The sequence below is a fragment of the Pinus tabuliformis genome, chromosome 8 (assembly GCF_031772625.1).
Source record: "Pinus tabuliformis cultivar Carrire ecotype Pingquan chromosome 8, CPIR1, whole genome shotgun sequence".
Lineage (NCBI taxonomy): Eukaryota > Viridiplantae > Streptophyta > Pinopsida > Pinales > Pinaceae > Pinus > Pinus tabuliformis.
The window spans coordinates 559,928,678-559,950,082 of NC_142294.1; positions in this window are offsets into that span (position 1 = coordinate 559,928,678).

Here is a 21,405-nt window from a genome sequence, read left to right on the forward strand (position 1 = left end):
AGTGTGAAATAACACTTATCTTTGTTTTATGAAATAACTCTAGTGAGTGGAACGAATGGCGGGAAACACTTTCCAAGGAAATGAATATTTTTGGTCTGTCCTTATCTCTATTATTATTTTTGCTTCTTAGAAAGGAGGGAAGTGTTTTAAAAATTATAAAAATTATTTTTAATTAAAAACAAATTATTTAAATATATTTAGTTTTAATATTTTTTTATTTCCTAAAAAATATATATTTAGTTTTTCATATTTTTTTTTATAACAAAAAAGATATTTTGTTTTTATAAAAATGGATTTTAAACATTCCATTCATGCAAAATTTGTGATTTTATGATAGAAGTTTAAATTATATATAAAAAGGGAACTTAATGCCATGTGTCTTGTCGTTGAGATGGGTATAATACATCTCTTCCTTGTTAAGTTATAGAATGTGCTTGGGTTTTTTTAATGCAATAAAATTAATTCTACTCTTCATTATATCTTGAGATGTTCAACTTGCACCTAATAAAACAATAAATTTAAAATAGGTTTTCCTTTATCTTGTGTAGATATTTCTCCCGATTAATCTTGGTCTTAATAGATTCATTGTCTTATGGTGGCCTTGAGTGGTCACTCTCATTAGTTGCATGCTTTTTAGTTTTCTATTAGTGACATGTCTTAGGCTTGATAACATGTTATTTAATTTATGAAAATGTGTTGTTGTCCATATTATTGTTAAATATTAATATTAAATATGTTGGTTTTGAGCATGGTTTAGCAAAAAGTTCCCAAAAGGTTTATACACTGTATTTTATAATGTAATGATTCAATGTTTGATAATAAAAAAAATTGTATATTTTTTATAATGATTCATTGATTGATGAAATTGTGATGCATAACTTTTTTAGTACATTAACTTGTATGTGATAAAGTCAAAAGTCACCCCTTTTTGAGATTTTCATTGGTCAATTTCCCTTAAGGCCATCAAGGTCACCGTTCGATCCCGGGTTAAGGAAATATAGGAGTCATCAAGTGGCATTGTCCAAGCACTTAAATCTTGAAACATGTTTTTTTTAGTCACATTATACTTCCTTTATGTGTAAATTGTCCATGAAAATAGTCTCATGGAACATGAGGGGCCTCAAAAGTAAAGGAAAATAAAGATTCCTAAATGAAAAATGGTATGAAAATCACCCATCAATAATGTTCATATAAGAAACAAAAATATCAAGTGAGTTTCTACCTCATAAAATTAGCAAATTGGGGAGGAATTTCCAAGTAGTAGTGATTGATTCTTAGAGATACTTGGGTGAAATGGCTATTATGTAGAATGATCATGACATCAAGGTTATCAATATGTTTACCTCTTTTCACTTTATGACAATACATTTTTAGTCCAATACATCGAGGACTACTACCATGCATCCAATGTCTATGCCTCCAATATCGCAAATGGAAAACCTCTATTTCTCAATTCTATTTCCAGCACAATTGATTTATACTCTCCATCTCCATGGATTATTGGGAGTGACTTCAATATTATCAAGTGTGTCAATGAAAGGAAAGGATGAATCACAATGTTTACCAAGAGATTTTGTAAGCTATACCATCAAAGCCCTAAAGTAGTCTCCATTAATTTTTTCAAGAAATGAGTCTCAAACCAACACATGTGGATCAATGAGATGTAATACATGTATGTGTGGTGACTAACTTAATACTCTGTTTTAATAACTTCACAAAATCGAGTATTTCACTCCATCACATAAATTGACCCTATTGTGACATAAGTAAACCAAGAGTAGACATAAAACCCTTACGCAACAAAAATTCCCTAGATCCTCAATTAGGTTTTTAAATGATGAAGTGAAAATGCAAAGGGAAAAGAGGACTTCATGATTTAACCATCACAAACATGTGGCCAAGTGTGACTAGGAGTGTATATATTCATATGCTTTCCAAAGAGGTAGTGAATACATGAGTTACCATTGATTGGGCCTTATTTCTTTTTCTTTTTCTTTTTCTTATATATAGGACTTAGGGAATGAGATTTTCATAAGTTTGGCACAACTCATAGATATAGATTTACATTAATTTTCACTTCAACCTTAGAGTTTATACTTAGATAAATCATTCTAGTGTATCTTTAATGATTTTGGCTTTCACTTTTTTATTTTCTTTCGTTACAAATGAAAAAGGGGAAATATTTTGCCACAATCAATGAATGCTTAATCATAAAGGCGCCATGTGATGAAAACAAATAAATGATGTTATTCTCTATGAAAATGATGGGTAACCTTGATAAACTCTTATGCTTGTGCATGTATCCTCCCTAGTTGAGAGGGAGTGAGGGTGGACACCATATTATCCATTTGTCATGTACTATGGCCAGGGCTAATAGTTGTAAGCCTATGAAAGACACCAGTAGGGAGAATTGTGGATTGGATAAACATCCGGCACCAATATTCTTTGAGAATTTTTACTTTGACTAGGACTAACCATCATAAGTAAAGTACATTCCAAGATAAGAATAGTCATGAGGATCAACATTTCCTCATGTCAAAAATTATGACAGTGGATTAAGAAATGATCATGTGAGGACATACCTAGTGAACATCCCGGTGGGGTAAGTGCCTAGAGAGGAAGTGGTGTCCCAATTTATGCCTCCCAACATTGTGCTCTGATCTAATCAAGAGATAGAACTTGTTAGTCGAGGCTTTACTATTTTGAAAATGTTGGCTATGATGATGTAAATCACCGTTGAGGCTTATCAATCTAGTTCCCTTCTTATATGAATATTTCAACTTCAGAGTACTTTTCTGTCTCATTATGAGTAGCTCCCTAGTTTATAGGGAGTGTTGAAAATGTAACTAGTGTTTGTTTTCACAACGCAATAAATTGTAATTTTTATCATTAATAGTTATTATTATATTCATCATTATTATTTCGTTTTAATCAAAGCATGTTCTTCATGCTTATAGAGTCAAAAATAAATTATTTTGAGTCGAAAGAAATGCATTTGATTTAAGTCCCATTTGGACTTTTGGAAGAAAAAGAAAAGGAATTTCTATTTTGAGTCAAATAATTAGCACAAGGAAAAGTAAACCCTCGTTGAACAAGCCATCCTGAGAGGCAGCTATTCGACCCTCTTAGATAGGTATATATATCAGTCAACTCGATAAATTGGAATATGAATAACTCATCATCACAAAACATTGTTTCTTGTGCCAAACAACAATAAAAGACATCTGGAATTAAAGGATATATAAACTATGATTTTTTTAGCCTATGTTTGCACACACATGTGAAGATTTCATGGCTCCTCTATGAAAATTATAGGTCCGAACTTCATACTTCACTATAGGTCCAAAAATTATGTTATTTGACCTTATTTTAGAGTGTTTAACCAACACTGAATTTTGTTGGTCTTGGTCTTGGGTCTTGTATATCTCATTTTGACCTAATTTTATAAGAGAAGTATTTTTTGGTTTTCCCTCTTATGGGGTTTTGCCCTACATTAGAGCATACTTCTTGGTGTTCTTTGTTTCCTTATGATCTTTATGCTTTTCATTTTTGTATAATTACTTGATGAAGAAGACAATCTAAGGAATAAGAAGCCAAAAAACATTCACAAGTAACTATCAAGTTAAGATAAATCAATCATTTTATTCTAACACTTAGTTTCTCAACATGAAGTAGGGTAATAACTCTTATTACATCCAGCCTACAATCTATCATGGGAAATCCTCAATAGTCTCTTTGAAGAAATATGTCCTCTTGAGGGGATCAAGAAGAGGTATGAGGCATCACCAATTTTATAGTTGAAGAAGTTTAAATCTTGGTTTGTCAATTTTGGCCCTATGTAGGAAAGAAAACATGGAGAGCGGTGATCGCCTTGGAAGAGTTGAAAAGGGGAAGGCCATATAAGGACTTATATAAATATATAAATCAAAGGACCCCCCTCATAAATAGAATTAGACATGTATTGAAAGAAAGTAAAAAATGATCCTTCCAAATCTTGATAGAGACAATAAAATGTCCCTTGAATCTCATGTATATAGAAAGTCTAATAGATATTATTGAGAAAAAAAAATATCCCAATAGAGACAAAAAATGTAAAAAGTCTGATAGTAGTACATATGTAGAAGATGATCTTGAAACTAGTAAGTTCATGAATCCATGACTATAAGGTCATTGGCATCATCATAATCATTGACATCATCTTCATTATCATCATCATCACCACAATCGTCATCATCATTATTGTCATCATAATCACCATTCATGTCGTCGTCATCATCATCATCATCATCGTGATTATGGACATTGTCGTCAATTTTTCATAATAATACGTGTCATACAAAATATCATCAACTCAAAAAATGTTACGAGTGTTAGAAAAGGGTTGTTAGGACACATGATATATGCAAGAGAAATTACAACTCTATTTTTAAGAGATGATCGATGATCATCATCACCACTACCTTTATCATCGTCATTATAATTTTCATCATCCCCATCATCATAATTAATGTAATTTCTATCATCATTGTTGTCATCGTTATCATGGACATCATCATCATCATTCATGCCATTATTATTGTTGATGATGACCAAGATGAAAAAAATGATAATGATGATCAGATGATGATGACTTGGAAGATGACGCCAAAGATAATGAGTATGATTATGACCATGACAACATTTAAAACTTGGGAATATTGGTCAAGGTCATCAGCATCATCACCATTTTCATTATCATCCTAATCAATATTCATGTCATCTTCATAATCTTCAATATAATCATTGTCATAATCATTGACATTGTCATCAATTTTTCATAATTGTTAATATCATCATAAATATAATCAATGCTAAAAAAATGATGAGTATTGGAAAAGGGATGCAAAAGTGAAAAAAAATGATGGGGACAACAATAGATGTAAAATTGGATGAAGAGTGGACACAACATAAGTAGATGCAAAATAAGACAGAAAAATTGACACAAAAGTGGATGAAAAAGTAGATGCAATATTTCATGCAAATTTGGACACAAAATAGGATGGAAACATGGATGAAAAAGTGAAAGAAAACATCACGGCAATAGTAGACATAAAACTTAGCATGAATTGTGGTGAAACAAATGTGGATACAACAATGAATGCAAAAAAGGACACAAACTTGGATGACAAAAGGAGGCAAAATTGGATGCAAAAAGTGTTGTAAACATGGGTACAATAATGGACACAAAATCAAATGCAAAATTGGACGCATCAGAAGTGGATGTAAAAGTAGGTGCAAAATGGGATGCAAAAACATAAACGATATTTGATACAAACTTGGACAGAAAAGAGAATGCAAATGTAGATGCAAAATTGGAAGAAAATGTGGGTTGCAATGGTAGGCACAATATATGACACAAATTGTGGCACAAAAAAAGTGGATGAGAAAGTGGATGTAATAACAGACACAAAAAAAGATGCAAACTTAGATGCAAGGCACAACAAAATTGGATGCAAAATATGGATGTAATGGAAGTAGATGCAAAAGAAGATACGAAATGAGACAAAAAACCCAACACAAAAGTGGATGCAAAAATAGATGCAAAGAAGATGCAAATATGGATGAAAAGTTGGAAGAAAATGTGGCTACAACAGTAAGTGAAAAACATGGCACAAATTGTGGCACAACAAAAGTGGATGTAATTATAGATGAAAAAAGAGAAGAAAATGAAGATACAAAAGAAAATGTAAAAATGGATGCAAAAGTGAACGTAAACATGGGTGCAACAATTGCAAAATAGGATGCAAAAGTTGATGCAAAAGTAGATGCAATATGAGACACAAAACCTTATGGAAATTTTGACATAAAAGTGGATACAAAATGGGAAACAAAAATATATGTAAAATTCGATGAAAACGTAGATGTATATGAGGATGAAACTGTGGATGAAGAATTAGAAGCAAAATTAGAAGGGTGAGATTCAAGAGTTCCTGAACAATCTAGACACCATGCTCAATTTTGTGTCATTGAGTCAGATTTTTCGTCTATATTTTCAGGAAAGTCATGACTCTCTACCTACCTCACCACCATCTCTAGAAACACGTCTATGTACTCTTGAGCCTGATACCACTCTTTTTGAGATTAGTACAGGAAAATCCTTGCATATCAGTTCATACTTGGATTCATTCCAACAAGAGAAGCTTGTGAGTTTGTTGTGAAACCATCTTGATGCCTTTGCATGGGGCTATGGAGATATGAAAGGCATCCCTCTTGAAACTTGTACCCACCATATCTATATTCAAGATGGAACCCAGCCTATCCGAAAACCCCAAAGGTGTATGAACCCAACTCTAAGAGATGTTGTAAAGGAAAAATTACAAAAATATTGGATGCTGATTTTATCTATCCTATTTCTGACAGCCAATGGGTTTCTCCATTGGTATTAGTCCTAGATGGGAGATGGTGCATTTTCATTGAATACAGAGAATTGAACAAACCCACTCTTAAGGATTACTTCCCCCTTCCTTTCATCTATTAGGTACTCGATACCCTTGCTGCTAAGAAGTACTTTTCTTTTCTAGATGGATTTAATGGTTATAACCAGATATAGATTGCATCCTAGGATCAAGACAAAACCACTTTTACATGTCCATGGGGTACATTTTCCTATCAAGTGCTCCCATTTGGGCTATGTAATCCCCCGACTACATTTCAAAGGGAAGTCTTGAACATTTTTGCTAACCTTGAGTGTGTGGAAATATATATGGATGACTTTTCTGTGATGGTGATCCATTCTAGGAAGCCCTCAAAAATATATAAAAAGTTCTTCTTCATTGCTAAGAATCTCATCTTGCATTGAGTGACAAAAAATTAATATTAATGTGTGAGGTAGGGGTGGTTCTTTTCCATCTTATTTCCGACAAAGGTATCCAGGATGACCCTGCAAAAAAAGAAATTATTTTGAGTCTTCCTATACCCAAAACTCAAAGGGAAGTGAGAGGTTTTCTAGGAAATGCGGGCTACTATAGGAGATTCATTGATAATTTCTCAAGGATAGCTGCCCCCCTTTTCTGACTTTTAGCTAAGGATAGTGAGTTTTCTTGGTCCATAACTTGCCAACAATCCCTTGAGACATTGAAGGAAAAACTAGTTCAGGCACCAATTTTGAGGGGACCAAAATGGTCCCTGCTATTTCATATTTCCTTTGATGCCTCAGATACTGCTATTGGTGTAGCTTTAGGACAAGACAAACAATCCTATGCTATTTAGTTCATTAGTAAAAACTTGTCACCCACTGAACTAAATTATACATTTACTGAGAAAGAGCTTTTAGCTGTAATTGTTTCCATTAATAAATTCAAACATTACATTACAAGATGTGAATTCTTTGTGCATACTGACCATTCCGCAATAAAATATTTGATGAATAAACCATTAACTAGTGGTAGATTGACTAGGTGGTTATTATTGTTGCAAGAATTTAACATTACTATTGTTGATAAACTAGGAAAATATAATCAGTAGTAGTAGATTATCTTTCAAGATTAAATAATCCTAGTGAAGCAATTCTTGTTGATGATGATTTTCTTGATGAGCATCTTTTTTTTGTGTCGAAAGAATCCATGTGGTTCACTGTCATATCTAACTATTTAGTCACTGAAAAAACACCACCTCACTTATCTGCTCGTGAAAAACAGAGTATTATGGATAAATGTGCTACATATTCTTGGATTCAAGGAGAGCTCTTTTACACTGGACTAGATCTTATTATCCATAGATGTGTAAGAGAGGAAGAAGTGTTTGATATCTTAAAATCTACCCACGGTGAACCTTGCAGAGGTCACTTTGCTGATAAGCAGACTGCGTACGAAGTGTTACGAGCTGGCTATTTTTGGCCCTCCTTGTCTAAGGATGCCAAACAATATGTCAAGCGATGTGATAGCTGTCAGCGAATTGGCCAACCTAATCAAACTAATGAAATGCCTTTATTTCCTTAGGTTATGATTGAGCCTTTTAAAAAATGGGCCATTCGTTTTGTAGGAACAGTAAATCCAACATCATTCAATAAAAAACATATTTTGGTTTGTACAAATTTCATTACAAAATGGGTAGAAGCTAAAGTTCTTTCTTTTGCTACTGAAAAAGTTGTTGTTGACTTTATTTTTACTGAAGAATTTACTAGATTTGGTTTTCCTAGAGAAATTGTTTCTGACAATGGACCACATTTTATTTCCAATCTGGTACAAGGTGTGATGGAGCAGTACAAAATCTGGCACAGGAAATCTACACTGTATCACCCACAAGAAAATGGTCAGGTGGAGTCCACAAACAAGGTGATTGATTCCATCCTCATAAAGATAGTAAATATCCACAAAAAGGATTGGGCTAACAAATTACTAGAAGCCTTGTGGGCATACCGAACCACTTGTAGGAACAGAGCGAGACACACACCATATGAGCTGGTGTACGGGAAACAAGTCCTCTTGTTGATAGAATTCCAGATCAAGACTTTCAAGACTGCAGTTTAATTGGGGCTAGATCTCTCTGAAGCACAACAACAACGTCTTCTACAGTTGACTGCGTTAGATGAATTTTGAAGGGATGTTGTTCAACAAAACATATTGGTTCAACACCAATGCAAGAAGTGGCATGAAAAGTCTATCTGAAAGAAGAGGTTCCAACCAGGAGATTGGGTACTCCTTTACAATTCTAGATTTAAATATCTTAAAGGGAAATTCCATACATGATGGACGACACCTTATGATGTGGTCAAAATGTTTGAGAATGGAGCGGTAGAAATTAAAACTATTAATGGACGAAATTCTGTGTTCTTGGTAAATGAGCATAGAATGAAGGTGTATTTTCAACCCCTTACTAAAGGAGATTTTATGCAACAATTCCAACAACAATCTGAAAAGGAGTTGGTAGGTGGTGTAGGTTTTAACCCCATACATAAATTACCTGCATATGAATTCTAAAACACAGAAAATAAACAATGCGAGAGCATAACACATAAAACACATATACATAGAGATTTCTCCTGGATCCCAAAACCGAGATTACCAGCTTGATTTTTCATTATGTTCCTTTCAATGTTACAATACATACTTATACATGCTGAAGCATCCAATACCATGGACCAAAAACCATCGCATCCAAAAGCATGTATTGAAAACCATAGGTAGGTCCGCCCAACCTAATATAGGGTCCATTTTTTTTTCCTGGGGCGCTACCCCAGACCCCATAGAGAGGGGCTACATGCCCCCCCTCAAACCCCTTGGACAGGGGTGGCTGTCGGCCCCCCTATGACCCCCCTGCTACCCAATCAGCGCAACAAAGGGGGGGCTCCGCCCCCTTCTAACCCCCCGGTTCACTACATGGGCTAGTCATGGAAAGAATATAACACAACCCAATAAGTGGAAACACCAACCTGTTGAAGATATGATTCTTTATTTTCCTCATATAATAAAATACAAAAATAAAAGAGAGAAAAAAATGACAAAAATAAAAAATATAATTTTCTTTTTCCTGTAACTATGAAAATTAGTTGTCTGACATGATTGTAGAAGGATCAACCTAAAAACTAGTATGCTAGCAAGAAGAACGAAATTTCAATAAAAAGGCAACGTTACTTGATTTTTAGATATGATCATTGTCACCAAGAAGAAGCAGGTTCAAAGAACCCAACCCTTACCCAAGTTTTTGGTAACTAGCATGGAAATTTTTATCCAAGTAAACACTTAATTCCCACTACATTTACTTTTTTCTGCACTAGTGCTGGCAGATCTTGAAGATAAAATTATGCCTTTCTTCTATTTTCCCATTTTGTAATTCCTGCTATTTTTCTTTTCTTAATCCCATAATGAATCACCCTCCTTTTTCTTCTAAAAAAATATCCCTATCTGATTTCGTAAAATTCTTCTTTTACTCAAATTTTTACCACATCCCATTTTCATTTATCCCCCTTGGTAGTTTTATTCTTGGAATCCCTATTATGATGTTCCTTCCCATTCTAAAAATTACCCCTTCCCATTTCTTTGTTCCCTCATGAATTCACTGCAGGATCTGATGCAGTCAGATCAAAATGCATGCTCATGAAACACCAAATTTTGGAAAATAAAGCTTCTCTTGTATATTAAAGCAATCTTTTTAGTCCATTCAAAGAACCGAGTTCTATCAAAAAAATTTTATCCCCTCTTTCTTCGATGCTACATGAATCCCTAGTGCAGGAACGCACATGATCACTATAGATAGGTTCAGTGCAAGCATGTTGTAGTGAAAACAACTTCAATGCAAGCACGTTGTAGTGCAAGCAAGTTCAATCCAAGCACAATTAGTGCAAGCAAGTTGCTGACTGTGACAACACAGTGCAAAAATGGTTAACATAGTATAGGAGTGCCTGATGCAGAACGCTTGATGAAATTTAATTTTTTATTTCTGTAGATTAATGACTACCACAGTGATAGATCATAGCATTGTACTATTTAAATTTTGGTTAAGACATTGCTTTATCATTTACTCATTTAGAGAGAAATCATTTAAAGTGCAAGATATTTTAGGTTCCGATGTCTAGTCTTTTTAATGAGTACCGAAGTACACCTTATGTGAATTATGAGGAAAAGGGGGATAGTACAGATCTACCTAGAATACCACACATACCTCCATTTGAAAATATCCTCCATCAACTTTTTAAGGATAGCCTTACCTCATAATCTGATCCCCCATGACCATTACGCCGCTGCCAAAAAAATTTTGGCCTCCTCCAATTATCATTGCCTACCCATACTGGATTGATACATGTGTGCATCCATCCCAAAGGGGTGATTTTAATGATTGAAGTGATTGGATGGAAGGGATCAAGAAGATAGCGGAACGACCAAATCTCCATTGTAAAATTCTCAATAGCTCCATTGCACTCCACAATGTGAAACCTTCCTAAGGCTATGACAAATAATTCTAGTGGATTCAAACAAAGATGGTGCTCGTGAGACATGAACCATCATCTGTGAAGGAGATAGAACAAATGGTTGAATATCGAAGTAGTCTTGCACCATTGCAAGAATCAGGATTTCTCCCATTTTTGCTGAAATTCTATGGGTTCGATACGAACATGGCTATGGAATTTACAAAGAAATTTGAGGAAGGTCGAGCTAAGGTAGGCTCCCTGGAATTTAAGGTCACAGAAGAATATATAGCGCGAGATATAGGCTTGTCAACGCAGGGGAAAAATGGCTCAAAAAGGAGAGGATCGAAAAGAAAATATGGAGTTGATTTGTCGTCAACCGGAAGCTCAAATTTGACAAGAAGAAAGGGCTTCCACAGAGTGCCATGCTTGGAAATGGCGAGACCTCCTGTACATACTCGAGAAGTTTCTAACTTGTGAGGGATGTTACACATTAACATTCGTGTACCATGTCCGGTTGTTGCTACATTTTGAATCAAGGAGACACATCAATCTCCTTTATTACCTGCTCCAAAGTTTAGAGAAAATGGCGGAAGGAGTGCAGAACGAGGGTGCGAGCCATGTTGCAGATAAACTATACCCTCATAGACTCATTGCAATCCTAGTTAAGAAAGATCTGGAGGCTAAGGAAATAACCTGGGCGGCGTTATTGAAAGAATTTCAGGAAAGAAGTGCAAGGGAGTCAGTTGGAAGGAGAGCAAGCAAGAGGAGGAAAGTCGAGGCTCCGTGCCCTACGAAGACAAAATGCAAGGACAAATGGGTGCAAGTAGAGGAGAAACCTGTTGAAGAAATTCCATCCTCATCAAAATGAAAAACAACCTGGACCTCGATGAGGAAAAGGAATATCTCTTCAGGGACAAGTCACTCTCAGTCGAGCTCCCCAATTTTCATTGACGAGTCACCCCTGACTTCACCTGGAGATCACAACCTCTCGGTTCTCTCAGATGCAGTAGCTCATACTGTGGTGAATGAATAAAATGCAGAGAAGGAGGACGAAATACCATTGTCGGCCTTCCTTCATAAGTTGAAGAATAAAATAATGACACCGAGTGAATGTAGAGACTCGACAGAGGGTCAGGAAGATGACAAGGCTCAACACATAGAAACCCTCGACAATTTTTTATGAATAGGGTACTGAAGGCCCAGACGAGGTGAATGAATAGGGTACTGAAATCCCTGATGAATTGAATGAATAGGGTACTGAAGCCCCTGACGAGGTGAATGAGCAGGGTTCTGAAGACCCTATTGAGTTGGATGTATAGGGTATTGAAACCCGTGATGAGTTAGATGTGAAAGGGGTTGAAGCCCTCAGTGACATGGAAGCTCCTAGCATAAAAAACCTTGGTGATATTATGATGGAGATGTTGGATGGCCAAGATAACTTTGATCTTGGAAACGATGGTACATGTTTTGAATCAGTTGGAGAAAAAGTGCTTGCACCAAGCAAGATGGAACTAGAGACCTCTACCCTCTATCTAAATAACCAAATAGTAGAGCTCGAATAGTAAATTCATGACTTTGAGGCATTAAACCAAGTCATGAAGGCGCAGACCTGCCAGAAGCAAGGCAAGATAGAGTTGGAAGAAGAGGTCAAATAATAGAAATGTCAAGTGAAGGTATGGAAGTTTCGGGCTTCTAAATGCTACAAGTGCCTCAAGAAGGTGACCAAACAACTTAAATAAGCTCGAGGTAGGAAGACGAAGGTAGTGAAGGCAGGGATCAGTATCCAAGTGTAGGATTGAAAGATGGCTCCCTATGTTGAATATTTTTGTAGCAGTAGCTAAAGGTTGTGTGAGGACACACAACAACTTAGGGATGGGAGGATGTTGGTAAGCTGAAATTCTCTATTTTTAACCCCTTCCTATTACAAAACCGCAATCATTAACCCTTGTTTATCTCCTTGAACTTACTCATTCCTGCAGTGGTCCAAGAATACTGTCTATTCCCACATAAACTTCATATTTCATGTTTAAGGTTTATCAAGTCCTTAATTAATCATTTTAAATAGATTTTGTGCCTTAAATATTTCTTGTAACTTATATGTACCTTCCTAAATTATTTGATAAGCTAAAGTATTAATCATTATACTAGCTTGATCTAGTGCGGGTACATTCCTGCACCACCGACAACTATTCATTCCATGATCTCCGTAACAACTCAATCACTTCACGCATACATCTTGGTCCACGTGGTTCAGCTCGGTGGCCGTCATCTAGAGTTAAAATCAAAGTGGAGGATAGTCAGGGATATGGCTAAGGATCAGGTCTATGGCCAACAAATAGTTCTCACCTTATTATAGTTGTTGGATTAATTTTGCAATTTTGTTTGTTATTTTGTTTCAGCCAAACAACTTGATTTGGAACGAATGTGTAACTTTTGTTATGGGCACAGGCCAAAGGGTTGCATAAAATATATCTTTCAGATAGAACCAGGTTAGCAAGTGATAGCGATAGAAGCACAGTTTTAATTTTTGATTAATTTGTAATCTCGTTGTCACCCTCGTTTTGGGCTAGACTTGAACTAAAATGTATATTTTCTGATCAGAATTAATAGAAGGAGATGCACCATCATTTTCTCATTCTGAATTTTAATTATTCATTGATATGTTATTAACATGCTGAAGGTTTTCATTTCCTAAAATGGGAAACGAGCTGGTTGGCTAGGGCCCAGCCAACCCAACTCGTTTACCCTCTTGCTTTCGTTATCTTAAAGGTGTATTAGCTCTATTTATTTGTATAAGCGTGGTTTGAATCTTAATTTAGTTCTTTCTTACGAATTTTGATTTATTTAATTAAATAGTCAAAGTGTGAATGGATCCATTGTGTGAATGTTAAATTGAACTACTTTACTTCCTGTAATTTCTTTTCTTGTTTGCTTTTGCTTGGATCATGCAGATAAGATCATTCCTGCACCAATTCATGTAGGATCTTGCACTCTAGTTCGCTAGTTCATTTATAGCAAGTGTTTCATTCTTTTTCCTTTATATGATTTAATCTATTTATGCAAAGCAAGCATTCATCATCAGAAGGAGGCATTTCTAACACTAAAAGTTAAATTCCTAAAGATTAAGGATAACTTCATGAAATAGAAGAGAGAGGTGTTGCAATATCTTAATTTATATTTGCATCTCACGATTTAAGGAAAAGGATTAAAAGTAATCTGAAATATTATAGTGAACTCGTTTTGAGTTAGATTTGATTGCATGCAAAACCCTTTGATTGAAGAAAGTTTTCTTTAACTTTTGAAGATTGTTTTCATCTAAGAGGTTTATTCCTATTGGCAAGATTCAGTTGATTAAAGCATTCTTTTTCGTGTGTAAGTTATTTCAGATTCTGCTTGCATTCGCAATTGTTTTTATAGCTAACATGCTCTTCTATTTTTCTCAAAAGTAAATTGGAATACTTGGTGTAGGAATTTTTGTTCTAGTACAAGGACCTGTGTTTTGTCATGGGAACAAAGTGCTCCAAGCCCTTAGGCTTAGAGCCCCTATATGAAAACACAAGTCTTCAGTATAAGTATAAAATATACTTCTCATATAAGTTCTGTACTTGTACTAGTGCAAGCAGATTGCAAGAGTACATGAACGATTGCTTAGTGTGAGAAGGAAAATCATTTAGAATGTAGATCATTTCAAGGGTCCACTTGTTAAACTACCACAATCCATACTAAGGATCAACATACATTTTTACTTTAGCAATTAAGATTGTTTATAGCAGTGTGAAAGTTCCTTTATTTGATTTCTTTGCAAACTCATTCTTTTACATTATAGAGCTAGAATTACTTTGGTGTCATCTTCCTTTGAGATTTTTCTATTTGATTCTCCAACATTTCGATTGAGAAGTAGGAATAGAAATAAGAAAAGTTCATACCACTTCTGGCATTACCTGTGCTTCATCTCTAAGTTTACAAAACCCCCAGGTTGACAACCAAGTTTTGAAGGAGCTTGTTTAAGTGCAATTCCTACACCCAACAATCATCTTCCCATATTTCATATCTATCATATTCAAAATAGTGAAGTAGAATACCTTTCTGAATCTGGTTGTTATTATCTCCTCGACCAGATCATCTTCACACAGTTTTTCTTTGGCTCTCTAATAGGGGAAAGTTCCATCCCTTTATAGCATGGGTCAATGTTTACAAGGGACCGATTATTCTTCTCCTGATGTTATCCTCTATTAGCCAAATTTTATTTTTTTATGGTTGTTTTGGCGTTTGGACATAATACTTTTCAGTTGTGGTTAATGTTGATCTAAATCTTCTGATAGCATGTGAATGTGATCTCGTGTATGTAGACCCATGATTTTTAGTCTAACCATATGTATCTTCTCTATGGTGATTAAGATTTACTCTCTCTAATATATGTACTTCCTTATCATTAATAGAAATATATTTTTCTTTGCTGAAAAAAAATTATTGGATGCAAGAGAGATATAATCGATCTATGTTAGTGCTAGTGTTGTTTCTGCCTCGAAATCAAAATATAATGCCTGTTTTTTCCATGACTAATACTGTGGAATTTTGTGATATGAAACATTTAATTTAAAATTTCATGGAATAATTTTGCATTCCTATTGTTAGGTTTACAAGAACCCTTTTTTTGTGCATAGTAAAATGAATAAAAACAAAGGACCTAAATAAATTTTTCATTTTGAAGGCTTAAGTTGGAAGTCATATCCATAAATATTTTGTAAATAAAATTATAACCTCCCAACTAGTCAACTATCCAACCACCCGATGGGCAAGTCTAGTCGACTACGATTTTTTTTATAAGTAGTCTGCCTGACCTACCAACTACGCTACTACTCAACCTAGTGAAAAAACCAACTATGATGTAGTCGGGTTTAGGATAGAATACGTTAATCATAAAATAAAAAATGGTGACTTCCTGACCTCTTGACTATACGATCATTCTAATAAAATATTATTTTCATTGATTTTCGTGTACATTTCTTTTTTATATAGATTTTTAAAATTCCCCATTTCACATTAAATTGATTATTTGTTAAACTAATAATAAATTTCCTCATGCTTTCTTGATTGATGAAAATAAAAATAGTTGGCTTGCTTATGAGAAATTAATGAACACCTTTAATTGCGATTTTATCGTATTTTCAAACAAAATTTTAAGATTTTAGAGTGTTCTACCTACATGTTGTTTTCTCATGTCTTCTTGGAAGAAACTTTGAATTAAGAAAATATAGCGCCAGTTTTAAAAAATTATGTGTAACCAGGATGTCATTTTAGAAATTATTGAATTCAATTTCAAATTTTAAATAAGGAAAACTTATATATTCTCTATTGTTATTCACAGATCATAAAATTTGAAAAGAGAAAAAACCCACCAGCAACAAGGCAACAAATTGAGCAAATTAGGTAAAATATTAAGGAGATGGATCATCCACTACTAGAGCATGTCAACTTCCTCCCGTAGAGAATTTTTTGTGGGTAAGCTAGTTCTGAAATTGGATAAAAGCCATAAAGGGAAAAATAACAATTGTAAGTTTCAAAATATTTGGATTGGTACTTTTCAAATGTTTTCAAAGATTGGTCCATCAAATTATGTTGTTCAAATATTAGAAGGCCAAGTAGCATTTTTTCCAGTAGATCGACAGATTTTGAAAATATATTTTCTATAAATGAAAATCTCCTAAGAACACATGTAAATATTCCATTTTAACAATGATGTTGCTATTCTTTAAAAAACATTTTATTATTATTATTATTATTATTATTATTATTAATTTAATTTTTTCAAATTTTTATACATACTTACTTTAAATTTATTTCTTTAGTTGTAGAATTACAACCATGATTACATACTTCAATAAACATATTTTTCCCATATATTATCTTATATTTTAAAATAAGCTAAAATTAAAGGACAAAAGCTCCATCATGTTCAAGTGATTTGAAGAAATAAACAAGATTCTCTCAAAGAAACATGAATAATATTTCATTGACCATTATTTGACTTCTAATGCAACAATCTTGTCAATTCAAATGATTTAATATCAAACTTATCACCACACAAAAACTTGCAAAAAAATTCATTTTATTATTATTATTATTAATTTATTTTTTCCAAATTTTTATACATACTTTCTTTAAATTTATTTCTTTAGTTGTAGAATTACAACTATGCTTACATACTTCAAAAAACATATTTTTACCATATATTATCTTATATTTTAAAATAAGCTAAAATTAAAGGACAAAAGTTCCATCATGTTCAAATGGTTTGAAGAAATAAATAAGATTCTCTAAAAAAAAAACATGATTAATATTTCATTGATCATTATTTGACTTCTAATGCAACAATATTGTCAATTCAAATGATTTAATTTCAAACTTATCACAACACAAAAACTTGAAAAATACATAAAAATTATACTTGTAGATTTGGTTTCCTTATTCCACCAATTGATGAAACTTGTATGTTACACCTTGTATGCAATGAAAACAATGATATCCAACCAATGCAAAAGAAAGTTATATTTCTTCTACAAAATAATTTGACTAGCAAGTCTCGCTGACTACCAAAATTTTTATAAATAGTCTGCCCAACTGCGTGACTGGCCGACTGGCCAAGCTAATGACAAGACCTGACTATGGCATAGTCATGGTTGGGATAGATCAAATCAATCATACAAAAAATAACCTGACATCCCAATCCCCAAACTATGAAATCATTCAAAGGAAATAATATTTTTCCTTAAGTTTTGTGCATTTCGCTTTTCGATATAGATTTTCAAATTTTACCGTTTCACATTCAATTCATTATTTGTTAAATGAATAATAAATTTTCTTATGATTTCTCGATTCAAAAAAAGAAAAGCATTTGGCATGGTTACGAGAAATTAATGAACACGTTCAATTATGATTTTCTCATATTTGCAAACACAATTCTAAGATTTTAGAGTATTCTTCTTGCATGCTCTTTTTCAAAAGTCGTGTTCAAAGAAAAAATGAATTAAGGGAACACAATACTGGTTTCAAGAAATTTTGTGTAAGAAGGATGATAATTTAAAAATTCATGAATTCAATTTCAAACTTTAGATAAGGAAAACTTATATATGCCCTGTTACTGTTCACAAATGATAAAATGGGAAAAAAGGGAAAATCTCCAGCAATTCTAAGATTTTAGAATATTATGCATGCATGAACTTTTCTTAAGTCTTGTTTGAAGAAAAATTGAATTAAGGGAGCACAATTCTAGTTTCAAAAAATTATGTGTAAGAAACGTGTAAATTTAGAAATTCTTGAATTCAATTTCAAAATTTAAATAAGGAAAACTTATATATGCTATATTATTGTTCACAGACCATAAAATGAGAAAAAAGGGAAAATATTGAGCAACAAATGGAGAATATTAGGTAAAATATTAAGGAGATGAATGATCCACCACTAGAGCAAGTCAACTTCAACACATTCCTCATATTAGGTTCAACTTACAAAACACAAAAAATAGGTATGATGAGTTGGGAGGAGATATTTTATTTCTTTGAGAAAAGAGAATGGTTAAAAAACACAAGAGCTACTGAAACAAAGAACAATATGTTTGGAGCAATCAGAGCAACAAAGTTACATAAAGTAGCAGCTAGGGCCAATTTTTTTCCCTATTATGACATGGTGTAATGGATTTTCTCTCACGCTGATACTAAAACCCGAAGAATATCATACCATCAAGAACTTGTCATAGCCTCCTGGAAAGTTGAAGTGTTATCGGTCATATGCAAGCTCAGTCCCCCAAAAATCCACCTTAATGTAGACTTTCTTTATATGTTTCAAAGTAATGTGCTGAATAAATGTCAAGAGAATTATGATGTAGTAACTGAAGACTAGTGAAGAGAAGAAGAGCAAGGTTTCAAGATAAAAGTAAAAATAGAATATTCCATTGCTATTTTTAAGAATCCTATTAGATTTCTTATTATAATGCTAGCCATATTATATGGGGAACAAGATCTTGAGAATTGAAAAATTAAATGGATCCCAATAATCCATAGCATTTTGAATAAGGGGAAACACCTAAACTGGGATGACATCTTATCATAGAATATCACAGATTCATTAAAAATGTCATTATCATCTCACTTTGGATTCAAACATATTTTCTGTATGTATCCCTATTTGATAAATATTCTTATTTCCTCAATTCCATTCCCACTCATGAAATTGAATTACCCTTGTGATCCGCAATTACCCATTCAAAATTATGCTCCTATTATATGGGAATCTAATTTTAAATACCATTTATACGATATTTTCCATTATGTTTTGATTCAATTGCATGAAATCCTGTTTGGAACAATACCTCCTAAAATAAGTCAAAATTTGAAAGAAATAGGTCACTACTTCGTTGAGGAATTATTTTCCTATGTTAGAGATTTTGGAAGTGAAGTTGGTCCCCACCTTCTGCTCTAATATATCCCATAAGTACTTTATTTGAGAGAAGTGGCTAATCAAGTTGTTTTGAATAGGCAAGCCAAAAAGTTAAGTGTGCTGCAAAAGGAAAATTGGCCTAATTTTTCAATCAATTTTGGTGACATCAATATCCGAGGCAAAAGGTATATATTCAAAGAAGTCAAAGAGCTTTAGGAATTTTGGTTATTTCCTTTACCTCATTATGAATATGATCCTAGTGGAATCATAAGAATTCATTATATAAAAGTTAGTTATATAAAAGAAATATTCATCCCCCTTTCGATCACATTTTTATAAACATTGATGGTTTTCAACAGGATGTTGAAAGAGGAAAAATCTTAAATAGTGAAACAAGACAACAATTTCAAGAGTTTACAAAAGTTCTGTTTGGAAATTTCCTAAAGAAAAATGATCTCCAACTCAACATTTCATTCGAATAGTCAAAACTACTGAATTTTTAAGTTTAATTTCAATCAAATCACTTCAGATCCTTCTATTGTTTCTCAAAAGAAACAAGGGGTATAAGTTGAAGAAACATAATATTTTGTTGTCACAAGCAAAGAAGTTGAAGTGACAATAATGAAAAGTCTAAAAGAGAAGCAAGAATGTGCAGGAAAATCAAAAGCTACAGAAAAAGAAAAACCAACTGAACAATAGATTATTGTGATTAATTCTCCTAAGGAAATAGAGAAAAGCAAACCAAGAACTATATAGATAAAAGAAATGGAAGTAGATAAAGACAAAGAAAAAATATTATCTAGTGAAACCACCAGCAAGAAAAATGAGGAAAAAATGGAATCATATAACAAAATGGATACTATATCAACCGCATCTCCTCAAGCATCAATAGCACTCATTTCTGCTAAGATTCCCTGTGAATAATTTTTGTTTAAACCAGTTTCTGAGCTAGAGGAAATACTAGATACAATCCCTTATTTGACAGATTATTACTTAATACTAAACAAAATCAGTTATGAGAAAAATGAAGAAAAATAAACATGATAATCTGGAGACGGTATCTGAATTCAAGCTACAGGCTTAGCAAAGATGTAAAAGAAAAAGATCAAGAAACCTCTCAAGCTTTGGGAGATTTTTTAAAATTACAATCAATATCATCTAAATGAGCTTGCAACTTCATATGATAACAATTTGCAGAAAATTAAAGTTTTGGAGGAAAAATTGAAGAAAAATGAATTGTTCAATGAAGAAAATTGGCAGAGGAATTCTGCAACTTTAGTTCAAGTATTTGCTATAGAAAGGGAAAATCTACAGAATTTTTTTTAGAAATAATTAAAAGAAGAAAATGCAAAACATGAATAGGAAATTAAGGAATTGAGAAAATTACATGAAGAGCAAACCCACATCTGGAAGCAAGAAGATGAAAATAATTATGAGATTATGGTCACAACCTTCAAAGATAAAATTAAATCTTTTAAGAATCAAATGAATCAGAATCAAGAATCAACATAGAGTTTGGAAGTTTTTAAGGAACAAGCATTACAAATTTGTCTAATAGTAAGGAAAAATTAGTCAAACTTCTATAAGAAGATGGATAAAATCTCAAGATTTTATTAAGAAATCACAAATTTAAATGAAAGAATTGATTCATCAGCTAGTAGAAGAAGAAAAATCAATTAAAAAAAATTTTCAATCTATTCATGATTGGGAAAAGGAATTTCAATCTAATGAAATTCCAAAAGTTTCTAAGATCGATAAAATATTGATGCTTGCATCCTTAAGTCATAGGGAGAAAGAGAAAAAATAAACCAAAGCATGGATACAAAAAAAATATGAGTAATGTTTAACAATTTTGGAAAAAGGAACAACCTTTATAGAATAATTTGACGTATTAGATGCCAAGGCATTAAAGGAAGCAATTCCAAGGGAATTAAAAATAGTATATGGAAGATCTTGTTGTCAAGGACTAGGTATAAATACAAATATTAAATTTGGAAACAAGAAACTTTCCAAAATTTTATGCAACTTCCTTTTGAACAAATAAATCTTATTGCAAAATTTGAGGTCAAATATTAGAAGAATAA